Source organism: Ursus maritimus, unplaced genomic scaffold (assembly GCF_017311325.1).
Source record: "Ursus maritimus isolate PB19 unplaced genomic scaffold, ASM1731132v1 scaffold_23, whole genome shotgun sequence".
In the NCBI taxonomy this organism is placed as follows: domain Eukaryota; kingdom Metazoa; phylum Chordata; class Mammalia; order Carnivora; family Ursidae; genus Ursus; species Ursus maritimus.
This window is the reverse complement of record NW_024424786.1, coordinates 28,941,451-28,959,673: the sequence shown is the minus strand read 5'-3', so window position 1 is coordinate 28,959,673 and position 18,223 is coordinate 28,941,451.

Sequence of the window (18,223 nt, the reverse complement as noted above, 5' to 3'; positions counted from 1 at the left end):
GTGCACAAATATATCACTGGCTCAAAATCGAGAGTCCAAAAATAGACCCAAGGGTATGTGAGCACATAATGCATAATAAAGGTGACATTTCAGCTCACTGGGCTGAGTTGTTTATTTACTAAATGATGCCAGCCTAATTGATTCTGCACCTGGTTTGAATAAAGTTAGATCCTTTCTGTCCACTGCCTACAAAAATAAATTCCACATGGATTAAAAACTCAATGTAACAATCCAAAATTTCTTAAAATTTAATAAAGTGTTGGTGCAGATAATACCTTATTTGGTAAGGTATAGATACCCAGGAGCCATAAGGAAAAGACAGACTGATTTAATTTTGTAAGTATTTGATTTTTCTCTATAAATAATGATACTGCAAACAAAGTGGAAAGATAGAGACGATGCTTGGGAGCATAAATCTACAATATCTAGGCGGGATGAACGAGTAATTTGTAGGGATTTCCTACCAGTTGATAAGAAGATGACAAATAACCCAGTTGGGGACGAGAGGAAGAAGAGACTTCCATTTTCAGAAATGTTCTGGAACAAGGATCCAAAAAAAGCCCTTTCTCAGTACACAAAGATCTAAAAGTGCTTGAGAGAGTATAAGTAAAATATTTTTTAAAGCGTGGTGGAGCTGGCAGTGAAGTCAGGGAAAGACCCAGAGGGTAGAAACTACCAGAACACGCTAACCGGAAGGTAAGCAAGTGCTGCAGTCAGGGTTTGCTCAAAGGTTCCTCAAAAACTGAAAAATAGAACTATCATACAAATCCGCATTCCCACTCCGGGTATGTACTCATAAGAACTGAAATCGGGATCTCGGAGAGGTATCTGCAGTCCATACCCCCCTCCGCATCGTTCACGACAGCCAAGACATGGAAGCAACAAGTGTCTGTAGGCAGATGAACAAGTAAAGAAAACGTGGTATTTCTATACAGTGGAATATCGTTCAGCCCTGAAAAGGGGGGAGTTCTGCCGTTTATGACAATATAGATGAATCCAGAAGACACTATGCAGGGGTGCCTGGATGGCACAGCGGTTAAGCGTCTGCCTTCGGCTCAGGGCGTGATCCCGGCGTTATGGGATCGAGCCCCACATCAGGCTCCTCCGCTGGGAGCCTGCTTCTTCCTCTCCCACTCCCCCTGCTTGTGTTCCCTCTCTCGCTGGCTGTCTCTATCTCTGTCGAATAAATAAATAAAATCTTAAAAAAAAAAAAAGAAGACACTATGCAGAGTGAAATAAGCCACAGAAGGACAAAAACTACACAATACTACTCGGATGAGGAATCTTAAAAAGTCGAACGCAGAAGCAGGGAGTAGAATGGGGGCTGCTAGGGGCTCGGGAAGGGGAGCCACTGAGTGCGAATAATCACAGGGTACAAAGTATCAGTTACACAAGATGAGCACTTTCTAGAGATCTCCTGCACAGCACGGCTTCTGCAGTTAACAATGTTGTATTATATACATTTACAAATCGGCCAAGAGAGTAGAGCTTTTGTTGTGTTCTTATCACATACACAAAAAGGTAATAATAAATAAAGAGGGTTGGAGAAAACTTGGGGAGGTGATGGATTATTTATGGCATAGACTGTGGTGATGTTGTCATGGGTGTATGTTTTTTTCCAAACTCATCAAGTTGTATATGCATGAATTATGCGAACTTTTGTTTGCCAATTACACCTCAATAAAACGGCTTAAAAATCAGATTAAAATGATTTTCTAAAAAAAGATATCTTTTCATCCCTGGTGGCTAGGGCCTGGGTTTTGAGAGGCCAGGAGATGCCAAAAACAGCCTGGAACCCAGCAAAGAAGTCAAATGAGAGACCCCACACGGAGCCGAAACTCCAGAAGGGAGTGTGTGAACCGTAATATACCTTCAACATCAGGAGACGTAGAGTTTAAATGGAAAAGAATTGAAAATGATACGATAAGCAAATTGGGACCAGATGAAGACTGATTCATCAGACTCTATGTCAGACAAAGTACACTTCACAAGATGTGCTACCAGAGAGGGGGACATTATACAGGATAAAAGGGTACACTGGCCAGCAAGATATCACGGTCTTAAATCTGCATGTCCCCGATATCATAACTTTAAAAGGTAGAAAGCACAAATTGACAGAACTCAAAAGAAAGAGACAAAGCCACAGTCCTAGCAGGAGGCTCTCCTGTACCTTGCTCAGCTGCTGATAGAACAGTTAGAGAAAAAAAAAAAAAAACCCTTAAGAATATAGAAGATCCGGAAAATACCCCTAACAAACTTGACCCAGTTACTACCTAGAGAACACTGAAGCTGACAGTGACCAAAGCCACACACTTTCCAAGTGCATCTGGAATATTTATCAAAGTTTCACCCATGCCGATCAGTTTTAAAAGCCTCAAAGCATTCGAAAGCTTGGAAGCATTCCGAGTACGTTCTCTGCTAACTGTAGAATTGAGCTAGCCGTCCACCGCGAAGACAACTAAAAGCCTGCCAACCGTCTGGCAATTAAAGAACTGGTATATTAGAAATAAGAAATTTCTGGGGCGCCTGGGTGGCTCAGTGTTAAGCGTCTGCCTTCGGCTCGGGGCATGATCCCAGGGCTCTGGGATCGAGCCCTGCATCAGGCTCCCTGCTCTGCTGGGAGCCTGCTTCTTTTTCTCCCACTCCCCCTGCTTGTGTTCCCTCTCGGCTGGCTGTCTCTCTCTCTCTCAGTCAAATAAATAAATAAAATCTTAAAAAAAAAAAAAAAGAAAGAAAGAGAGAAGAAATTTCCTTCCTGAGTATATCTGTTCACCAAGAGACACGTACTAGGATCTTATGAGCCGTACTGTTACTAAGAGCAAACTACCGGCAGCCACCTGAGTGCCCAGCATTAACATGGGTAAACAGATTGTGGGGGACCCATGCACCATAGAACATTACATGACAATCAGGAAAAACAAACTCTTGCTGCATGCAACGGGATGAATGACGCTCACGACACGCTGTCATTGAAAGAAGCCAAATCGAGAATGGAGGGAAGGAGAGGAAAGACTATTCTAGACCAGGGGAGGTGAAAGAGACATAGTAGCCAAATCCAGTGGATGGAATCTGATTGAATTCCAGATTTAAAAAAAAATTATATAATAGGTTTTGAGGATAACTGGAGACTTTGGAATCCGGACTGTATGTTGGATGAAATTATTATATTCATATCGATGTTCTTGGGTGTGATAAGAGTGAGGATTGTATAGAAAAAGTCTTGGTCTGGGGCGCCTGGGTGGCACAGCGGTTAAGCGTCTGCCTTCGGCTCAGGGCGTGATCCCGGCATTCTGGGATTGAGCCCCACATCAGGCTCCTCCGCTGTGAGCCTGCTTCTTCGTCTCCCACTCCCCCTGCTTGTGTTCCCTCTCTCGCTGGCTGTCTCTATCTCTGTCAAATAAATAAATAAAATCTTAAAAAAAAAAAAAAAAGAAAAAGTCTTGGTCTTGGAATACACCTGCTGAAGGGTTGGGAGTGAATACCTTGATGTCTGCAGCTTACTTTTGAATGGTTTGGTAAAAGAGAAGTGTGTGTGTGTGTGTGTGTGTGTGTGTGTGTGTGTGTGTGTGTATTTGTATTCATAAAGGTGGAACCAGTGAGAAAATGTTAACAGTTGTGAATCTAGGTGAAAAACGCATGGGTACTCACCATACTGTTCTTTTAACTTTTCTAGAGGTTGACTTTTTTTCTGAAGAAAATAAAAGGGAAAATGAGGGTAATGCATGCCAATTACAGAAAATGTGTAAAGTAAAACACAAAGAAAGAAAAAGGAAATTGAGAATCCAAATAGACTTCTTATGGTTATAACCTGAAAAGAAATTGCATCCGTAGAGAATACCTTTATTCAATATTCAGCTGGAGGTTCTAGCCACACAGTAATAAAAGAAAAAGAAATGAAATAGAGATTGAACAGGAAGAAACAAAATTATCTACAGAGCAAACCCCAAGAGAAGCTACAGGCAAATTATTAGAACTAAGAATTTGGCCAAGATTATTGCATATGAGATCAATAAGCAAAAATGAAATGCATTTCTATGTCCCAGCACCACCAAGCTGAAAAAGTCATTTCAAAAAATTCTGTTTATAATAGCTACAAAAATAAGTAAACAAAAATAAGTAAACAAAAGCTTTACAAGATCTTTATGCAGTAACCGGTCAGACTTGATTAAAAAGCATCAGAGGAGGCCACAATAGTAGAAAGATAAGCTATGTTCATAGATGGTAAAGCTCAACGTTATAAACATGTTGATTTCCTCCAAATTAATTTCTTTTTTTTTTTTTAAGATTTTATTTATTTATTTGACAGAGACAGAGACAGCCAGCGAGAGAGGGAACACAGGCAGGGAGAGTGGGAGAGGAAGAAGCAGGCTCCCAGCAGAAGAGCCCGATGTGGGGCTCGATCCCAGATCGCCGGGATCACGCCCTGAGCCGAAGGCAGACGCTTAACTGCTGTGCCACCCAGGAGCCCCCCTCCAAATTAATTTCTAAATTCAATTCAATTCCAACCCAAATCTCCAAAAGGTTTTTCATTGTACTTGACAAATAGATTCTAAAAATACATACGGAGGAGCCAGAAGTGGCAAGACAATTCCGAAGTTTGTGGAATGTGCCCTGACAGGTATTCAGACTTCACGTACGGCCCGTGTAATTAAGATGGAGTGGTACGGGTGCATGGATAGAAACGCAGATCAATGGGACAGAATGGCCAACCCAGAAACACATACACAAGATTTATATTCCCGTGTGAACATGGAAACGTTATACTTGCCCGAGGTGGCTTTGCAAATCAATATGAAAAGGATGGGCTAGTCAATTAATCAATTACCTAAATGGAAAAAAAATCAAATTAGATCATCACCTCCCACCAAACACGTAAATAAATCCCAGTACATTCATGGCTTCAAGGTGGGGGGGGGGTGCTTAAAACTTCTAGAATAACATAGGGGAAAATGTCATTATTATTTCAGAGTAGGAAAGGTTTTCTTCAACAAAACACAAAAAGTATAAGCCATGAAGGAAATAATGGACAAATTTGACTTTCTTAACATTAAAAATGTTTGTGCACCAAAAGCCACCATATACAAAGGTTTGAAAAGATGATCACTAATTGGGAGAGGAAACCTGCCATATATATAGATGACAGACAAGGAATTAGGATCAGGGACATATAAACAACCAAGAAACAGGAAGGAAAAAACACACAAATTCAACAGAAAAATGAGCAAAATCCATAAAAAGACATTTTTTAAATGGAGCATAAGGGGGCGCCCACGAAAAGATGACCGGTCTTGTTGGCAATTAAGGAAACACAAACTAAATCTCACCGTGAGTTTCCAGTTTACTCTCTTTATTAGCAAAAATTAAGACTCGGGTAACACCAAGTGACGGTGAAGAGGAGAGCCATGGAAGCTCGTTCCCCGCAGGTGGATACAACCCCGTGGACAGCATTTCACAACAGCTGAAAGGCTGATTTCTTACGACTTTGCCATCCACTCTTGGGTACGTTTCTAGGAGAACTCTCGTGCAGGAGGAAGACACGCAAGAATGCTCGAATCAACATTATTTCTTGTAGCAAAAATGGGAAGAACTTCACTGACGATTCACTGTGTGACCAGGAAGGTGGAGAAACAATAGCAGGTGAAGCGAACACAGTCCTTGCCATCAGACGGAGGAGGCGAGAGCGGAGGAGAGGAGGCGACTGAGCAAAGAAATAAGTCTGTGTTTCCAGGTCGTGACAAGTGCTAGGAAGGAAAAACACAGGGTGCTATGAGAAAGCCTACAAAGGAATGCAGATCCGGTTTGGGGGTCAGGAAAATTTGCTGGGGGAGGGGACAGTAGAGCTGAGATGTGAAGCTGGAGAAGGAGTCAGCCCAGCGAAGAGCAGGCTCAAGGGTCCTAGGCCGGGGCGGGTGGGGGGGGGAGGGGGCATGGACATGGTCGGGGGAGGGAGAGGCAGAGATTTAGCGTGGAAAAGGGCAGGGGCGTGAGGAAGAGGAGAAGGCTCAGAAGAAGACCATGCAAGGTCTCTGGGACATGTAAATATCGTTAGCCTAAAAGCAATAAAAAACAACAACAACAGCAACATGAAATCATTCTGAAATAATCAGATTTGCATCTTTCGAAGTTCCCTCTGTTGACAGTACCAAGTGCCGGCCGGGACGCAGAGCACCTAGAAGTCTCCTCCGCTGATGGTGGGAATGCAAAATGGTATAGCCGCTCTGGAAAACAGCCTGGCGGCTTCCTGTCAAGTCCAGCATACACTTGCCATATGACCCAAGAGAAACGAGAGCTTGTGTTCACACAAAAACATGAACGTTCTAGTCGTAAGGGCTAAGAACTAGCAGCAAGCCAGATGCCCTTCAACGGCTGAACGGATGGTCTGTGGTACACACGTACAGTACACAGAGTGAAAGGCACAAAGGACTGCTGTCTGTGATGACATGGACACATCTCAAATGTGAGTGAAAGAAACCAGATGCAAAGGGCTTCATTCTGTGTGATTCCATTCACTTAACATCCTGGGGAGGGCAAAACTAAAGGGGCTGAAAATAGACCAGAGGTTGGGGGAGGAGTCGATTACAAAGGGGCAAGGGGGGACATTTTGGGGTGATGGGGATGTTCTTTTTTTTTTTTTCAAGTAGGCTCCACGACCCTGAGATCAAGACCTGAGCTGAGGTGAAGAGTTGGACGCTTAACCGACTGAGCCCCCCAGGCGCCCCGATGCGGATGTTCTTCACCTCGACTGTGATCGTGGCTGCACAACTTTATGTCTTTATCAACACATAGGTAGAACTGGACACTAAAAGGGAGGAATTTTACTGTATGTAATTATGCCTCAATAAGAAAGTAAGAAGGAAGAAAGGGAGGGAAGGAGGAAGGAGGAAAGAAAGAAAAGAAAGAATGAATGAACAAACCCCACTCTGGTCTGCCCATGGGGAAGTGATTAGAGAGACTTTCGGTCAGTATGGTGGCCTGAATCCAACTGGAGCTTCCCTCCCACTCCACAGTCAGGGAGCAAGTCAGAGGAGCCAGTGAGGGAGAACAGAGGGGAGGGAAATGCTATCCAGGAGGCCTTGCTTTATAACGTTCATTGACCAGCCCCACAGGCATCAGGGGGTGGGGTCTGGTGACCAAGGGGTGTTTACAGGCTGCAGTAAAACTGTTATTTTATGGCTGGGGGTGCAGGAGGAAATTGGGGTTTTATGGTTCACTAAGCATCAATAGTGATTAATCTCAGACTCCATGGCCTTTCGTGGGTCCAAAGCCCTATACAAACACTAAGTAAGAAAGTCATATGTTCCACTTAGAGAAGCTCTCTACCAAGCACTCTGACCCCAAGCCTTCCTCCTTCCAGTGGGAGCCGGAAGGCCCAAGCCAGTGTAGTTAGGTTCAGTTTGCTTTTGTTTTCCAAAGACACAAAGATTTAGCAATTCTTTGGCTTAGAAAAAGATAAAAAAGAAAAACCTGACCCCACCCAAGGGGGTAAATAAAAGGACGAATCATTACAATATGAATTGCTTACATTTTACAGAATTTTACAGTTTTTACTAGGGTACTCCCACTCAGCCTCTCACTTGGCCCTCATCTGTATCCTTGAGGGGGAGGCCGGAGTCATCACCCTCATCATACAGATGAGGAGACTGAGTTTTAAAAGGTGGAAGGATTTGCAGAAGGTCAGTAGGTTTGGTTAGTTTTGTTATTTGTTATTTTGCTATACGCCTTTGGTTGCAAGGAACAGAAATTTTTTTCAAACTGGATAAGACAAGGAAAGGAAAATGTAGTGGCTCATGCCATCAAAGATGGGGCTCTCTTCAGACATTGCCAAATCCAGAAATTTATGTTTCTCTTCATCTCTGGATTCTGCCTTCTCCTGCGGGCATGTGTCCCAGGCAGACTCCCTCTGCATGATGGTGTCTGGCAAGTAAAGATCTGCATTACTTTTACAGCCATCTATCCTAGTATAAGGAGCTTCTTATCCCCTTTGGTTCCAATGGAAGCCCCAGAACTAAGTCTCATTGAACCAATCACTGTGGCCGGGGGTGGAACAGGCTGACGGCCCAGGTCTGTGCTGTGGCCACTCATGAGATTGGTGGGCTCTGAACCTAGCATTCTGGAGCCTCCTGGTGGAAAGACTAGCTCACTAGGTCACTGTAACAGTGAGACCAGGTTCACCAGTCAATAAATTATGTATATAGCTTCCCATCAGCTTTTTATTGCTTCATCCTAAAAAAAAGAAAAAAAAAGAAAAAAAAAAGAGGAAATCAGAGAGGAAAAAGAAAAGAAAAAGAAAAATTTGGAACAAGAAAGACAAAGTGTAAAATCAGTGATAAAACTGACTCTAAAGGAAGTGGAGCTAGTTCAGGGGATGGATGGTTTTCAAAACTTCCGCAGAAAGCTTTGAGAATACACTGCTACAGGGAAAACCAAGAGTTACTATGAAGATGGACTAACAAAGAGCATTCAAAAAGTAAAAGGAGAACTGTCAAAATTAAAAATTCAGTGGTTTGAAACAGAAGGTCAAGAATATCTCCCAGAAGATAGAACGAGAAAAAAAAAAAATAGAGAAATGGAAAATACGAGAAAAATAACAGACATGAAACCTTGATTGAGGAGATACAACATCTGACTGAAATGAGTTCCAGAAAGTGAGTCAGAAAAGTAAGCACAAAAGGATTCCCCAGGGCTAGCATAACAACTATTTAGATGGAAAGCACCCACAGAATGCCCAACAAGTGAATGGAAAGAGACCCACACATGTCATGGTGAAATTCCCAAACACCAAGTACCAAGAGTAGATCCTGGAAACTTCTAGAAAGAAACAAACACACAAAAAGGCTGCTATCAATGGAATGGAACTCAGACTGGCATCAAAAGCACTGAACACTAGCGGGAAAAAAGGAGCAAGCCTTTCAAATGGTGAGAGAATATGATTTTCAATCGGGAATTCTGTGTCCAAGTGGTCAATAGAGTTCAATGGAGACTGAAGAAAAGAAAAAAGTCATTTTCAGATTTACCAGGACTCTGACCATTTGTCTCCCACACACATTTTTCTGAGGAAGTTACTTGAGGATGCGCTCCAGCAAATCAAGTCCTCTTTCTTGGATTCGATAAAGGGGAAAATGTGGTGCCTACCCATGAGAGGAGATGAGAGGAGGTTCCAGGATTCCAGCGACAACAGGAGGCCTGAAGAACAATTAATTTGGCTGGGAAGAAGGAGATGGGGGATCCCAAGAGGAAGATGCCTGGAAAAACAGGGATTGGAGAGGTTCTATATATCCAGAGAATTAGGTACCACGTAAAAGGGTATTACAAGCAATCGGTACATAGTAAGAAGTAAGGCAATGAACCACACGAGAAGTTTAGGAATATAAACCCCTGAAATGTTTACTATAGATGCAGGAAAATGAGCTCAGAGCCAGATCGCCTAAACTTGTGAAATCTAGTTCTGGAACTTATCAGCTGTGTGATCTTACATAACCTCTTTGTGCCTCAACTTACTCATCTGTATAACGGGGATAACATTAATGCATCATAGGATTGTGGCAAAAATTACACGGATTAATACACGTAAAGGGATTAGTTCAGTGTCTGTCCCATAGTAAGAGCTCAGTAAGTCTTAGCCATTATTATTATGGGCTTTTCTGAAAGAATCTACTTGTAGATAAAATCAACCAATCAAAACAAAACAAAACAAAACAAAACAAAAACCCCACAGAATTCGAAAACACTGTAGTGATCATGGTGTCCCATTCAGTAGAACAAAGATACCGGTGAAGGTCATGTTAACCACCCTACCAAATAGATAAGGGCTCAAACATGATGGACGTTGATTTCTGGATCATATAAATTCCAGAATAGTTGTTTCCTGATTGGCGGGCGGCTCTCCTCTGAGCGGTGAGTCAGGGCTCCAGGTGTCTGTCATCCTGGGGCCCTGCAGTATTCAGGGGTGCTGGGTTCTCACGCATCCAAGCAGCGGAACGGGGAGGAGCACAGAGCGTCACGCACTGACGTGACCGGCCAGGCCAGCAAACAGCACACGGCACTGCAGCCCGTGGGCCATTGTCGAGAGCGCAGGCATGTGCGATCGCAGAGGATGCTGGGGACTGTAGTCCAGCGGGAACAAAGGGAGAACAATTTGGTGAACAGCTTGTCACAGAAGGGTTTGTGGTGTCAAACACAATGTCAATGCTCTCAACTTGGACAGAGTAAATAAGAATAGTATTCAGAGATGAGGAAGGAAGCTGGGAACATCAAGGGTGCTTCATTTCCTCCTCTGAGCGGGACATCAATCTACGCTGTTTCAAATTAAAACGTCTCGCTAAAAAACAACTCTAATGACTCTAATCTCCTGATTTTTCCACACTCTGTTTTTTTCACTTTCAAAGAATCTTTTAAATTAATCTCTTCTAGAGAAGAGCATTTATCTGAAGTTCAGATAGCACGAGGCCTAATCTCAATTTCCTTTTCTTCTGTTCAAGTAAAATGAAATTTAGTTCTTCACAATTCTATCACAGAACGCAGATCTTGTTGTCAAAGCTTACTTGGCACTTCCCAAAGCCCGGAAGTCCCAGCTCGGACCTGCATCCCGGAGAAGCCCCAGTGAGATCCCATTAGTAGCGTGGAAATCCCTCGGCCATCGCTTGGCTGGCTGATGCTCCGGGCCCCGCTTCCAAGGCCTCCCCATCAGCTGCTGCACTGTGGACTCATCAGGAAGGTCAAGAAGGTGCAGTTTCCAAGGATAGCACCCCTCGTCTCTGCCTTGCACCCTCCCCATGTGCTGGGTTTTACTGCGCTGTGGGAAGGAACAGCCAGTGTTCTCCCCGAACAGGGAGACGTTGGGACTGGGAGGACTCAGGCTGTCTGCCGGCTTGGATCCAAGAAAGGGATGCGGGGCGGGAGTGAGGGGGTTGCTGGAATTTGCTGATGTGGATTCTTTTCTTCTTAGAATTGCAGAAATGCTGGGAGGTAGCACTTTCCAGGGCAGGAAGTAATCACTATACTTAAAAAAAAAAAAAAAAAAAGGAACAAAGAAAGAAAAGAAGAAAAAAAGAAAGAAAGAAGGAAAGTGCAAGAATCAACAGATGCCAGAAGATTTACCTTAAGTGCTTTGCAAAGCTAGCCTGCACCCCCTCCAGCCCCCATCAGGATAACTCTAAATTACTGAGGGCTCCCAGGGACCCTGCTTCCGGGCGATATTGAGGGAAACCTCTGCTCGGTCTGGCCACTATGTGAGAGTTTTCTTTCTTTCTTTTTTTTTAGATTTTATTTATTTATTCGACAGAGATAGAGACAGCCAGCGAGAGAGGGAACACAAGCAGGGGGAGTGGGAGAGGAAGAAGCAGGCTCATAGCAGAGGAGCCTGATGTGGGGCTCGATCCCATAACGTCCGGATCACGCCCTGAGCCGAAGGCAGACGCTTAACCACTGTGCCACCCAGGCGCCCCTATGTGAGAGTTTTCTGATTGCTGTCCCGGAACGGTATGCCTGGGGCGGACGGCATGAACCTTCCACCCGACATCCAGCCCCAGCCTCCAAGCGCTTACCCTCACCTACCCGTCTACCCCACCCAGCTGGGGGATCCTTTTTCCTGAGTCTGGAGATTACTCAGGCTGGAAAACAGATCTGTAGCCAAACACATGCCCACCCCGCTCCACAGACATCTCCACCCCCGAGAACCTTGACGGTCACTCATTCATGTCACTCCTTGAGGACCAAGTACTCCACTATGGTGTGGGGATCCAGCAATGAACACATGCAGCTGCCCCTTCCCGTGCGGGGCTTGGATTCTAACCAGGACAGGGTTCCTCGCCCTTGGCACTTGTGACATTTGGGCACATGAACTTGGTTGGAGAGTGGGGGCTGTCCTGCACATTGTAGGGTGCTCAGCCCATCTCCAAACTTTACCGATTAGAGGCCAGTAGCAACTTCCCTTCTCCCAATTGTGATCGCTAAAAAAAATGTTTCCAGCCGCTGGCAAATGTCCCCTAGAGGGCAAAATTGTCCCCAGTGGAGAATCACTGAATTGGGAAGAAAGACACACACACACACACACACACACACACACACACACACCCCTAACGAGACATTTGGCACGAGTCTCACCATAGAGAGGATAACCTAATGTATTCCTTACGGCATGACATCCCCAATATTAATCATCCTCCCCCCAAAAACACATGAGGAGACTGAGACAGAAAGACATTTTGAGCAGCTAGCCCCAGCTCTGAAGTGGAGCAGCTGAGATCTGAACCCCGGCAGTCAGACTCCATGCTGGCCTCGTAACCTCTATGCTCTCCGTGAACAGCAGCCCATTTGCCTGAGCCACAGCCCCAGGATGCCAAGAAGCAGCAAAGACTTCATGGGTAGGAAAGCACAGGGAGGGTGGTAGAGAGAGGCTTGCAATTCAGAGGTGAGCTTTGCAAATTAGGGTCCTGGGCAGGCCCTGACAGAAGCCACAGAAGAAACTTGGAGCCAAGTTTTCTTTCTCCTCCTGGTGCAATTCATAACACTGTTTCAGAGCCCATAAAAACCCGTGGTGGACGAGAATGCAAAATCGCATTACTTTTTTATGGTAAAACTATAAAGGCTCCAAGAAAATGCATGTCTGCTGCTAATTCCTTCACGTCCTTCAGACCCATACTAGGTATGGAGGATAGTTGGAGAAACGCCGATTCATAGTGATAAGGACAATAATCATAATAGCTGGTATTCGTGAGCCCCTTCACAGGCAATGACTGCTCTTTACTTGTGTTAACTCACTTAATCCTTGCAGGAGCCCATTAAACACGAGCAGGTTTTTTGTGTATCAATTATACCCCATTATTCTGTAAAAATGATGATTAAACAACTGTGCAGTGCCCAACAGGTGCACATGTCTCGTGATGGAGTAATTGTAGTTATCTAACTATAAAATAAAATACTATCTTTCTTAACAATTGTGCAGTGCCCAACAAGTGCACATGTCTCATGATGGAGTAATTGTAGTTATCTAACTATAAAATAAAATACTATCTTTCTTATTAAAAAAAAAAGCCCCATGGGGTTGACTAAGGCAACTGGGGGCTCAGAGAGGGGAAGTGACTTTGCCTGAGGTCCCACAGTGAAACTGACCCACAGAGACAGGGCCCAGCTCAGGCTCTGAGTTCAGCAGGTGGCTGTGGATGGAGAGCCTGGTGAGGTGCCCGGAATTGAGCCAAGGGCCGTGGTAGCAGCAGGCGGTGGGGGGAAGGTGAATCTGGTCCTTGTTTCTCGCCTGCACCCAGGTGACTTTCCTTAGGAGCGAGTTGAAAAACGCTGGAGAGAGATGCGAGCACAGCCAAGGTCATGATGTTTCTCAAATTACGGTCCCTGGACCACCCACACCAGGGCCACCCGAGGGGTCCGTTGACAAATATATATTTTCATTGTGAACGTAAATGACAAAGGACTCTTCACTTATTTATTAAAATAAGAAATCCGGGGCGCCTGGGTGGCTCAGTCGTTAAGCTTCTGCCTTCGGCTCAGGGCGTGATCCCGGCGTTATGGGACCGAGCCCCACATCAGGCTCCTACGCTGGGAGCCTGCTTCTTCCTCTCCCACTCCCCCTGTTCTCTCTCTCGCTGGCTGTGTCTCTCTCTGTCAAATAAATAAATAAATAAATAAATAAATAAATAAAATCTTTAAAAAAATAAAATAAGGAATCTAACAGAATCATGGGCTTTTATTTTGTTCCCATTATATAGGTGGGAGAAGAAGAAAGCCCAGTAGTCCTGTCCTGATGTGACATAGCATCTTATAAGTCTGTACGCTCTTGGCAAATACAGAGACGCCCAGTTCTGCATCATGACCAGAGAAATGGCTGGTCCAAATGGCCGGTTTCTCTTTGTAAGGTTCTTTCCAAAGGGCATGGTGGCAATCTCTGAAGCCTTGTGGCCTCTCCATGCACTTGGCCTTCCCAGCGTGTGGAAGCTCATCACCAGTGAGCGATCCGAGAGGCGCAGGCAGAAGCAGGGATGTTTAGTCTTGGGTCTCAGAGAGTCCCTTCTGTGCGTTCTGTTGTTCAACAAATCTCCAAGGCCAGCCCGCTTCGAAGGCGAGGGAAACGGACTCCACCTCTCCGGGGGGGTGGGGGGGGGTGGCACACATTTATGGGGAAGAAAGGGGTCGTCTTTGGAGATTATCAACCGCATCCCACCAGTCTCTGCATTGCCTAGACACCAAGATGGATAGTCTCACGAATGATCTCAATTTTACATCATATCAAATCAGATCATTTGCAAAAGAAAGACCTTGTCCCCACTGTAGCTATAGAGAAGAGGGGACATCACCTTCATTGGTTTCTGAGATACTTTTGTTAATTATGAATCCTTCAAATTTTGAGGGTGAGACCTGGGGTGTAAACAGTGAGTGTTACAAGCAATCAATGAGTAACTCTCAACTCCAACACAGAACTGGAGCAAAGGAGGGAAGGGATTTTACTTAGGAGCAGGGATGGAAGGCACCGATCTCATTGCTCATCAAGATCAGGCCCACTGGTGACCCCGAATCAGCCTCTCTCCAGGTGGGGCCCAGAAACTGGCATTTTGTAATTTTTATCCAGGCATTAATTAATTCTTCTCCTGCTAGTTAGAATCACTTCCCGGCCTGTTGGTGAATATAAAGTGTAATGATGATATTGATTACAATAAACACCTTGTCATTGACTTAGCACTTTGCAATCTACAAAGTACTTTTCACTGATTGTTCGATTCCGTTTTCATACTAATTCCCAAACCTCCCCTGACGTCTTTGCTCCATGACACCAGATTGACCCTGGCTTTGCCTACAGAGCTTCTCAAATTCACCAACCTCGTTTCGCTTCTGAGATTTCCTCTCCAATATGCCATTACATCGACTTCTAAAACCTCCCTAGTTCTCCTGCTCCCCCTTGAAGCTCACCACGGTTTAAGTGAGGGGAAAGGAGATAGTCTTTCGTGAGACCTCCCCCCCCCCACTCCCTTGGGCTCTTCACTGGCCATCCAAGGAAAACTGTTAAGAAGTTTGGGGGGGTGGTGGCAGAGAGCCTCAAGTGAACCCTGGTCGTGGGGTCAGAAAGTCTGGGAACTTGGCCCAACTTGGCTGGAACAGGTGTGGCCCAGGCCAGGCCCCCTTCCTCTCTGGACTTTGGTGTCCCCAATTGTAAAATGAGGGTGTCGACTACCATCAGTGGCTTTACGAGTCCTTTGGAGTGGCTTTGAAGCTCCTTTGGGTGCCTGGTGTGTAAGGTGGGGAGAGGAGGGCCTGGTGATGAGGGGCCCCAGGTGACTTCTCCCGCCCACCCACCTGAACTGCTTGTTTTTTGTGTACAAGTCGAATTTCCACATAAAACTATGGGGAGGGGGATGTTTTTCCATCACAGCAGTGACCAGTGTTTCTTCAGGACCATGTGACCTCTAGTTTCGCTTTCTGTCCCCACATTTCAATATAATGCCAATAATTTCCAACAGTCCAGCTTTAAGCACGTGTCATTATTATTACTTCATTCTCCCTGTTTATAGATGTCATGTCAGTGAGCCTCACGAAGATGAAGTGCTCTGCCCGAGGCCACCCAGCTGGTTCCCCTGGTAGAACCCGGATTCACTCAGTGTAGACTGGTGCCACAGCCCTCTGACCTGACCCCTACACAGCACTACAGCCCAGCTCATCTGGGCACTGACACGGGTTATGACACAGACCCTGGCGTCCAGAGGTCCCACTCTCTCCAGCCCTGGAGCAGTTTCAGCAGTTCCAGGGGTTTCCAGGCCCTTCCTTTGGTGGGACTAGGGGTTGGGGGGTGGGGTGGCAGGAACCTGCAAAGGGGCTGTGCATGAGGGTGCAGTATAAGTCCCAGGGCTTGGGTCAAGGGCCCCCCCAGGTAGAGCTGTGGGACAGGGACAGGGTTTCTGTCTGTCCCCTCAACACACTTCCTGAGGTGCTATTATGTGCCAGGCACTATTCTAGGGCTGTGGATACATCCAACGATGACACAGACCCATATCCCTGGGAGACTCAGGCCATCAGCAAGACAAACATGACAGGCAAGGAAGCTTATATGGACTATTAAATCATGTTAAAAGTAAGGCAGAAAGGGGGAACAGGTAGTGATGAGGTGAAGGGCAGAGAGCTGGTCATTTTAGATGAGGTGGGCAGAGAAGGCCTCTTAGGGAAGGTGATGCTGGCAGTAAAAACCTGGAGGGGAGGGTTCATTTCCCCCTACCTCCTCTAGGTGGCAGCATCCTCCTGGCCATGGGGCAGCATAGAGCCTGTCCTTGCCCAGCCCTGCTGGAGGATCCCCAGGGAAGCTTGCTTAAGTCTGACACCACGGGAACCAGGGCTGCTCCCTGTACCCCATCTACAAACTCTGATTAAAATGGGGAATCCTGGGGTGCCTGGGTGGCACAGTGGTTAAGCGTCTGCCTTCGGCTCAGGGCGTGATCCGGACGTTATGGGATCGAGCCCCACATCGGGCTCCTCTGCTATGAGCCTGCTTCTTCCTCTCCCACTCACCCTGCTTGTGTTCCCTCTCTCTCTGGCTGTCTCTATCCTGTCAAATAAATAAATAAAATCTTTTAAAAAATAAAATAAAATTAAAAAAAATAAAATAAAATAAAATGGGGAATCCTAGCAAACAATGCCTTGGGATGTGACTATGTTCTGTCTCTTGATCTGGGTGCTGGATAGACAGGTGTGTTCACTTTGTAAAAATCCACTAAGTTATGATCTGTGGGGGCACCTGGGTGGCTCAGTCCCTTAAGCATCTGCCTTCAGATCAGGTCATGATCCAGGGTCCTGGGATCCAGTGGGGCATTGGGTCCCCTGCTCAGCAGGGAGTCTGTTTTTTTTTTTTTTTTAAAGATTTTATTTATTTATTTTATAGAGAGAGAGACAGCCAGCGAGAGAGGGAACACAAGCAGGCAGAGTGGAAGAGGAAAAAGCAGGCTCCCAGCGAAGCATGGAGCCTGATGTGGGGCTTGATCCCAGGATCCTGGGATCACGCCCTGAGCCGAGGGCAGACGCTTAACGACTGTGCCACCCAGGCGCCCCTCAGCAGGGAGTCTGCTTGTCCCTCTCCCTCAGCACTCCCCCCCACGCACACTCTCTCAAATAAATAAATAAAATCTTTTTAAAAATAGTTACGATGTATGGGTTACACTTCAATAAAAAGTTAAACATGACACACACACCTTAAACATTTTCTTTTCATCCAGATCATAGTTTTCATTATTTTTGCGCACCTCTTGCTGATGAAAGCTCTGTGCCATCTTTCGTAAAGTTTATTAACTACATTAGAACAGATAAAATGCTCAGAGCCACGCCTGACCTGTAGGAAGCACTTCGTTAATGTTAACACCATTTCCTGTCGTACACGCCGTGAGGCATCGTCTATGATATCCAGTCTTGCTTTCTTTACAGTGGAGAGAGAACTTAGAGAAACTTGCCTAGCGGCCCAATGGCGAAACCTAGACTTTTATGATTTTCCCAACCTTTCCCAGATAACTTGCCCATACCTATTTCAATCGAAGTTCTAAAGGGAACTTACCTTTATGGGTCTTTCCAAAGTACTCCCCTTAGTTTTCACAAAACTAACTCTCCCTCATACTTCTATTTCATTAGTTGACATATTAATTAAAGTATATAATTCAATAAGGAGATCAACTGGCATAAAAAGATTTGGAGACAGGGGCGCCTGGGTGGCACAGTCCATTAAGCGTCTGACTCTTGGTTTTGGCTCAAGTCATGATCTCAGGGTCATGCGATCGAACCCCACCTTGGGCTCCGTGCTCAGTGCAGAGCCTGCTTGAGACTCTCTCTCTCTCTCCCACCCGTCCCCATCTCTCTCTTTCTCTCAAATAAATAAATAAATAAATAAATCTTTGAAAAAAAAGAAGATTTAGTGACAAGCCCAACTAACACTGAGCATACAACTCAGTTGGAAGCGGAGGGAAGGCTGAGGTCAAGTAGAGAGGCTTCATCCGGCAGCAAGAGCTCTGGAAGGAGTGGAGGGCCTGGGCCAATCGGGAAAGTTGGTTCAGTGGAGGTTGAGTCAGAGAGCTACTCCCGTACCCTTCCTTCTTAAGTGCTGTGCTCCCCAAGATCGATTCTTTTTTTTTTTATTTTAAGATTTTATTTATTTATTTGAGAGGACAAGAGAGAGAGAAAGAGCGAGCAAGAGCACAAGAGCAGGGAGAGAGAGAAGCCGACTCCCCCGCTGAGCAGGGAGCCCAAT